Consider the following 9474-nt stretch of genomic DNA (forward strand, 5'->3'; position numbering starts at 1 on the left):
TCAGACCAATATAACAATGGCTAATGGTCTGTGGGGAATCACACTCATGATACAGTGGAGGAATATAGGCTTCCTAATCAAACAGGGGCAAAACATGCATAACCCAAAATTATACAGAAATTATGGGTGTTTTATTTTGCCAGCTGTATTATTTATATTTTATGTTATTGGGTTGCCTGTTGTGAGAATTAAATGAAATAACAGATGTAAGAGGCTTACCAAAGAACTGATTCTCATTTCTTTCCCCAATTACCAACAGATCATTTTCTTTGGGGAAAAAAATATAAATGGTTCTCTCATTAGTCTTCCTGGATGCCTTCAAGATCTCTTCCCAACATCCTAATTCTGTTTAAACTTCATTCTCTTTTTCACAGATGATGATCAAAAGAAGCTATAAGATGTTCTTTCTTGATTAATCCCCCACCCCCAATCTTAGAGGTGTGAGACGCTTTCTCTGCCTTATAACGGTTATGCAAAGAAACAATGACAAAGCAAAGTATCTGTGATATCTCTCTAAGAACAACAGAAAAATTCTGAAATACAAGTAATATTGGGGTTGCTTCTGTATTTTATAAGGAAGAGACTGCACATGTTGTCATGGGGAAGTATGTAGTCTGAGGTACTTATGCACTTAACCCTTACTGTGTTATAACACCTGCCTCGTGCTGGCTGGGCATGTAGGAATATACTTATTTTAGATTCTGGCTGGCTTTCACAAAGTTCTGTCCCTGGCAATTTATATGCTTTTCTTTCCCAATCTATACTGAAGCTCAGGAGCAGAGAGTCTCCTGATTTGGGGCATTGTTTTGGAGAAAATAGGGTAGAGAATGAAAAATGTGTATTATTGAGCATGCCCTTATGCCAGGAACCACCATCGATATTTATTTATTTCATACACCTATCTTGCCCTCTGGAAGGTAAGGTAAGGTAGAGCATTTGTTTTCTGGCTCACTACTAGCACTAAGAAGAAGGCCTGACTCATAGTAGGGGTTGAATATATACTTGTTCAATGACTAAATGAGCAGTCCCCCAAGCTGGGTAGCATTCTCTTCATGGTACTGTTAAAGTGGCTAAAATTCAGAAAGATTAAATTTTCTGGACATAGTTTTAAAGTTAAACACTACATAGAGCTTGAACTTAAATCTGAGCTATTACCAGGTTTCCATTCTGTCTACCATGTTGCTTTGGTAAAAGGAGCAACAGATTATACTCAGTTCATTAGTCTCATGGCTTAACAAGTTCAGAGGTGAAGCATTCTATACTAATCAAAAACATGTTAATTTGATTGTCTCTAGTCCATGATGTGACCATCTTCCCTGCCCTTTGACCAACTTAAGTCTTACTGAAAAAAAAAAAAAAAGTACATCTGGCAGCCTGCAGATGTAAAAGATTATAAAAGATCTTAGCCGATTGCATGTGCTGAGATAATTTCTAATGATCAAGGGCAGTACCATGTCTTGGCCAAAGATCTTGTATTCCAGACCTTGCAAAAAGGTGAGTAGTGTGACCATGGGCCAGTCATTCAACATTTGATTCTTGCTTTCTTTATCTGTAGTTTCTGAGGTGTGGAAGAAGGTAAATGTTAGCAAGGGCCATTCCAGAGCTAATATTCTATGATTTCTTTTCCCTCAACCATAACCAGGCAGCTCACATTTTACGAATTGAGAAAATGTGAATTTTACCTTGCTTTCTCTCTCCTCAAGGAACCTCATGCATTTCTAGAATTGTTACATATTTGTCTGTAGAGCCTACTCAAGGACATTATGAATTGGGGAAAAAATGGAATATGTTTGTACTTGCCTACTCACATGAACAGTTAAGATTGTTTTCAATGGTGATCCCCTGTTCATTAGATAATTTTTTTAAAGATGTTATTTATTTATTTGGGAGAGAGAGACAGAGTGAGCAAGATGGAGAGCACAAGCAGGGAGAGAGGCAGAGGAAGTGGGAGAAGTAGACTCCCCGCTGAACAGGGAGCCCAACACAGGGCTGGATCCCAGGATGCTGGGATCAGGACCTGAACCGAAGGCAGACGCTTAACCAACTGAGCCACCCAGACGCCTCTAGATAAATCTTTCTACATCTTTACCCCTTCTTTATTTTTAAAATTATTATTTTGATCAGGTTAGATTTTTTAGTTTCACTCATTATTTCCACTTTAAGTTTCAAAAATGTAAGTTTGCTATAGATGTAGGTTTGTTATAGATGAAAACATGACAAATTTGAGCTGTAATTACTGCCACTGAACAGGTTTAGCCAGAAATTAGAACATTTTACTGATTTTCCCTGACTCAAAATTATGGGTTTTGACCATGGCCTATAATGGGACAGTTAAGATTGTCAATTAAATTAAATGTCAATTAAGCGAAGTGGATCAGGAAAAACAACAACAACGACAATGAAGTGATGAAGAACAACTAGCGTGGCCTCCATGTTGGGAGTGGTAACAGGAACTTAATAGAGACTATGGTTGAAAGAAGACCACAGTTCCTGTCTAAAGGAGGCAGTGCTTACTGAGTTTAGCCAAATTTTGTTATGTGTACTCATTGGTCTAGTGTATCTAAATCTTATGGTTTTTTTTAAGCAAAGCCATAAATCTTGAACTTTCTATGAAATGTGCCAGTTTTTAATGCTATCTTCAATTCTTAAAGTAAACAAAAACTGTATAGGCCAATAAAATATATAGTTGTGGAATGAATTTGGATAGGGGAATACTAGTTTGAGTACTTGCATTCAGAAAGATCTGTTTCTGAGAATTAATGTTTCCTTCTTGAGCAAGCAGAGTATGTATCTGTGTGTATATGTTTGTGTGTATCTGATTTAGCAAGTAACTTCTAGACACTAAAAAAAGGAGTGGCAGGGGTTGGAGGGACATATTGATGAAATAATCTATGATCTCATGGGAAACAAAATGGAGTTGCGATGATACCGTAGATTGTTCTGTTAGACAAAAGCTACCCAAGTCTATTCTGGGCTGCTTCTCTAGAAATAGATTCCACATTAAAGACAGAGAAATATCCTGCTAGGAGTAGGAAGATGGCTAAGATTAGTTCCTGTGGATAGAGGATGAAGTGCCCTGCATATGGTGGAGATGTGTGCCAATGGTTTAAACAAGAAAAGCCCCTCTTAAAAGTAGAAAGATCAAGGACTAAGACAGTAATGTTATAAACCAGACTGTACACACAGATATATCCCAAGCCAATGCTAACTTCTTGAGCACATTTCTCTTTTTTTTAATGAAAATTATATATGCATATGTTTTTTTAATTTAATTTAATTTAATTATGTTATGTTAGTCACCATACAGTACATCATTAGTTTTTGATGTAGTTTCTCTTAAACAATGAATGCACTAGTATACAAGTTAAAATTTTCTCCACGTTTTTAATTTTAAAATAGTTTCCTAATGTTTTAGTGGTATGATATATATGCACATATAATTTTTCAAGTACTATTGTTGGGAAGAGTAATTGGCAAGAGAATAAAAGAAGACCTACTCCTGCATTCTCCTCCTGCTCTGTGGGAAAATGGGTCTCAGCTTTACACAAAAGTGTCTGCCACCCAGGGCTTCTCTGACCCACCGGCAACAAGTGTGCAGTGAGCCACAGCACAGCAAAATATGACAAAACAGAGAAAATACTAAGCAGAAAAGACAGCTGAGATGAAGAAGCAGGAGAGGAGGTGGCACAAATCCCTCCTGTCCCAGATACATTAAGAAGTGATCAGGAAAAAAAAAAAAAAGTGATCAGAAAAGTGATGGTAACCATACAGTTGTCACACAATGAGATAACAGAGCCCCAGCTGGGTTTAGATTAATTTTCTGTCCCTTATTTATCTACTAAATTTTAAAAATTCCAAATATTATATCTGAATGTAAGTACTACTTTTTACGCAATATAAGCAATTTTCTCATTGTCTCCTCTGAATCTTACTAGCAACACTGACATGATTGCAGAGTTGAATCCTGTTTCTAAAGCAACATATTCTAGGAATGAACCTTGAAGATGAAAGAAATGTAAGGAGATATGATTATCTTTACCACACAATGAAAAACAATAGTACATATTGTGCTTTTCTGTATAGCAGTTTCCATACTATCATCCCATGCTATTCTCCCCTGGGTATTCCCGTATTCCCATCTACCCTGAGAGTTAAAGAGAACATGGATAATTACTCTATCTAAAGACTCCAAGGCATTTCCTAAGTTCCCATTGCTGAGTGAACTGAACCCAGACCTTAATTCCTTTGAATCCAATAATGGAGCTTTGTTAATTTGCCCATCAATCTTTTTTTCTTTTAAGATTTTCTTTATTTATTCATGAGAGACAGAGAGAGAGAGGGAGGCAGAGGGAGAAGGAGAAGAAGGCTCTCCACAGAGCAGGGAGCCCGATGCTGGACTCAGTCCCAGGACCCCAGGATCACGACCTGAGCTGAAGACAGATACCCAATCGACTGAGCCACCCAGGTGCTCAATTGGCCCAGGTGCCCAATTTGCCCAGTTTGCACAATCGACTCAGACACCTAGGTGCCCAATGTTGATTTTACATTCCCATCTCTCAAACCCTTATTTTAGGTTAAAAGTATCAAAGGGAAGATATGAATTAATAATTAAGAATAATCACTTTCACAAGGCCTTTATCTAAGAATCACCATTGGTGAAATGTGGATAGTATGTATGACAACACAACCTCAGAAATATTCTCAGAGGGCGCCTGGGTGGCTCAGTTGGTTAAGCGACTGCCTTCGGCTCAGGTCATGATCCTGGAGTCCCAGGATCGAGTCCCGCATCAGGCTCCCTGCTCGGCAGGGAGTCTGCTTCTCCCTCAGACCCTCCCCCCTCTCATGTGCTCTCTTTCTCATTCTCTCTCTCAAATAAATAAATAAAATCTTTAAAAAAAAAAAAAAGAAATATTCTCAGAGTTCTAAGAAATAAGGATACGCAAACTTACTCTGGCAGCTCTCATGCTAGACAATGCATGTGCTATGAAGTAACCATCTTTTTCCCTCTTCCTTACAGCACAAAGTAACAGATGGGCTATCTCAACTAAAAATGTCAGCACTTTATTGACCAAACTTCTACTGGATTTCATAACAGCAATATGTGAATTACAATTTCTCTTTTTAGGAACTAAGGGGGCATAATTATCATTCAGGAAAACTTGCTTGTTTTTTTCATGTTGCCATTTCAAATGTTATTCCATTTTTAAGACACTTGTATTTTTCTCATTCTACAATATTGTCCTATATAAGAAGTATTTCCTTTCTGACTCATAATTCAATGCTCAGACTATTAGACCATACCACTTGCTATAGGGTGACATGCATCTCATTAAAGATAGCTGCCATTATTAATGATCAAGCACAGTTCAATGAGTACAGTAAAGACTTTAAACATAAGCATAAAGCAAAATGCTAAAGATAAATTAGGGCTGCAGTGAAACTCAGCTTCAATAAAGCATCTGGCTGAAATATCTATATTCAACTTCAGTCTAATACACTAGAAAATACTGGCTGTTGAGTATTAACTATGGGCCTTCCAGAGAACAAATATTCATACTTTTATCTCTCATTCATCCTGCAAGTAAACCTAAACCTAAATCTTAAAACATACCTAAAACCTTTAATGGAAACTCTATATAAATTTACAGAACTCATCTCTTTTGTGGGGCACATTTTATGAATCGGGTATTATCTGCATTAGCATGGTAGAAGAAGTGTGTTAAATATTTTAAATGACTTGATTCAAATTTCCCTTCTGCTTTCATATTGAGTAAAATAACAAAAAGCATTTCTCAAGATAATATTGTTCAGAGTTTACCATTGTTTCTCCCAAATGTGAGAAAGAGTCTAATTTATGACATTATGCTACAGTATTTCCTTATCTTATTAAATGATGCCATTTTCTGCCTTTCTCACCCAAACAGCATCTGCTAGTCACAAAACTAGAAACACATCTTTTAATTAAATGCTTATTTTATTTTCCCTAGGGACAATGGATTGTAGAATTACTTTTTCAAGATTTACTGTTTCCTTTCCCTTTTTCTCAAGCCCCGATATACATTCAACATGTCCTCTGAAGTAACACCGTCCCATCTGGCTGAGAAGTGATGGACATGGCTCCTTAATCACACCGTACACTCCGTTCTTGGCACCTCCATGCCCGAAAAATATCAACAAATTGGATGGATTTCAGAGAACAGCAAGAAAAATGATTAAAGAGATGGAAGCACTGACTTATGAGGAAAGATGAAAAGGACAAAATCTGTATAGCTTGGCAAAGCAACAACTGAGGTGCTGTATGATAACTGTCTACAAGTGTTTGAAGAAATGTAAATACCAAGAGAGGAGAGGGAACTTTTTAGGATGGTCTACAAAGTAAGCAGAGTAAAAGAACAGATTTGAAGAAATGGGACAGATTTCCTAGGAAGGGGGTGTTTGCTCAGTTGCAGGTTCTGATAAATAACAAAGTGAAGTCTAAAGAGAACAACTTGCATCTCATGCTTTTAGGTTGCAATCAGGGTGGACTTACATTGAAAAATGGCAATCTGTTTGCATGTACACATATAATATCTGTGCTGTCTTGTTTAGTTTACCAAGTGCTTCCATATGCATTATCTCATTAAATTAACAGAATGACCTTATGCCCTTGCCAATTAATCTTAAATAAGAAAAAGCTGGAGTTTCCTTCTTCATAGGTGTCGAGGCAGATGGGGAATTCACATGCAAAACATGCATAACCTTGAGTTAATAATCTGTTTGCTCTCACAACACTCTATCTTCCAGATTTCCAATACAGTGTAGATTACGCTCACTCACAATCTAGAAGTATTTGGAGTTATGTTGAAAGCAACAGTCCTCATCCTACCTGTTCTCTTGCTGTTCTTTGCTGGAATAGGTTGATTATGAAGTATTACCTGAGGAAAATTGTGTAAGTAATCTTTTAATGCTATAGATGACCTGGTGTGAAAATGATTCCTATTTGGTTATTCTCTTCCCTTGGATGGTGGGCTTCATCATGCCTTAACTCCCTCATTCTGTCAGCTGCAGCCCTCAGATCATTCATTAAAGCAAACTGTTGAGATCCACTTAATATGGTACCCCACGCCTTCCAAGAATATTAGTTGTATAACATGAATCAAATTTTTTAAAGAGATGCCGTTCAAATGTACTAAGAGATGTTGTTTGTGTTTTGTTGATTGGTTCCATGTTGTGAATCCTTTTAGCCACCTACCACATGTGCGGTTTCTGATGGAGATCTCCTTAGAGAATAATCCAGGTATGAACGTTATTGTTTCTAACTAGAGCTTTGGGTCCAAATCCCCATTGATGAACTGGTCTGGGATATGTATGAGTTGTAAAGACACTTCTGCATAGATAAGAGTCTGAACTATATTCTCTGTGTCATGCTTCCTTTCCCTGGTCCACAAAATGATTTCCTATTAGTTTTTTCTAAATTATTGCTGGAAAGGACGACACATTTCTTACCCATTAGGAAACCCCAAAGTACCTATACCATAATATATATTGGGGAAGAAGTAAAAGAATCAATCCCAAAGTAAGTATTCCAGTGAGAACAAAAGATCTCCCCTAAATCAGGAGAATCTTCCTTGTAGACCTAAGAGCTCTTAGAAATTTTTCTCTTCATCCTGAAATTTGTGGACCTTTGCACAAACGTGTGCCCTTGATATAGAACATACAAAACTCTTTAGGGGAGTATAAAGAAGTTGGGGGTGGGGAAACATTGGTCTTCACTCTAAAAACTACGGGATTTATCCTAAATACAAAGAATTTAGCAAGGGGTGGTTTTGGTATGACAACATTTCTGAGATGCCCTCATTAAAATAGTGACATCTACTTTAAAGTCAGTTCTGCCTGTTAGATGTTAGATGACTTCAAGTTTTTGAGTGTATATGTTCTAGAGCAGTATGTCTCAAACTTTAACATATATATGAATCACTTGGGAATCCTGTTAACATGCTGTTTTGATACAATAAGTCTGGACCAGGGCCTGAGATGTTGAATTTCTAATAAGTTCCCAGATTAGGCTGTTGCTATTGGTCCATGTACTACATTTAGAATAGCAAGATTTTATAGGACATTTTCATTCTAGCTGTATGACATAGCAGTAAAAAAATGGCTACAGACTAGCCTTGTACATTTCCGAGAAAATTTATATTTGAAATGAAATTCTTCATTTCATATGGTATTAACAGAATGCATTCAGGTAATAAAGCAGGCACATGGGGCACCTGGGTGGCTCAGTTAGTTAAGCATCAGATTACAGCTGATTACGGCTCAGATCATGATCTCATGATCGCATGGTTGTGAGATCCAGCCTGGAGTTGGGCTCTGCGCTGGACATGGAGCCTGCTGAAGATTCTCTCACTCTCCCTCTGCCTAGCCCTCATGCACCTGCACAAGCTCTCGCTCTCAGAAAAAAAAAAAAAGAAAGAAAAAAACAGGCACATTTATTTGTAGTTTCATTTACATTAAGATTTTATAACATTTTCCTTCTTTTAATTCAAGCTCAATTTTTATAAATATGTTTCTAAGTCCACGCCCTAATAATAATCTTATCCTACAGAGCCCTGTAGAAGAACAGCCAGAAGAGTCAATTTGCCATAACGGTAATGGCAAAAGCCTCACATGGAGCTCACTGATGCTTTACAAATAGGGTTAATGTGGAGTTGCTATATTTTTTCTGATAAAAGCATTAATTCCTGTAATAGAAATTGACATTTAACATTTCCTCCTTTTTTCATATAGAAGACACCTCAAAAAAAGGTAGAAAGAAAGAAAGGATACAGAAAAAAAAAAAAAGTGGCTCCAGCCTGTCTTGACATCTGAGAGATATTTTTGCAAGGAATTTTTAAGTTTTGGCCCAAAATGTGGTCTTTCGTTCTTCTTCCTGAAGGCTAAGACGCAAACCCAGATGAAGAACCCATCAGCTGCTGTTCTGAGGGGTGGAGGAGGGGCCGTCCTGACCCAGTGAATCACCAAGGAAACACAAGGCCTATTTTTCTGTGAAGCTAAACTTCAAAAAAACAAGCCAAGAGATACAAAGGGAAAAGTGTGATTGCTTTGACAGCAAAAACAAGCAAATATCTCCAGAGGGGATTAGTCCCTCTGCTTCAAAGCAACCAAAACAAAGAGAGCCGAGCCAGCTTCACTGAGAACAACACCTGTCCATCAGACAAGGATGAGCTAATCGAACAGCAAACAGAGCCTATGTGCACCACTCAGCAGCCTGGATGGCTAATACCAAGTAACACATTTTCACTACCAAGATTTAACTTTCTAAACCTAATAGCCTCTCCTGGAATCATAGGGAGGTTAAAGATCACTCACATTCAGGCCAAACCCCCTTCCCCACCCTCCATCCCCCAACACCAGTGTGCCCTTCTTGTTCATCCTACCAGCCTGCCTTCTAGGCTCCATCCTAGCAGGGTGATCCCTGTTTCACAGAACTTTCAT

This window comes from Neomonachus schauinslandi, chromosome 1 (genome assembly GCF_002201575.2).
Source record: "Neomonachus schauinslandi chromosome 1, ASM220157v2, whole genome shotgun sequence".
Lineage (NCBI taxonomy): Eukaryota > Metazoa > Chordata > Mammalia > Carnivora > Phocidae > Neomonachus > Neomonachus schauinslandi.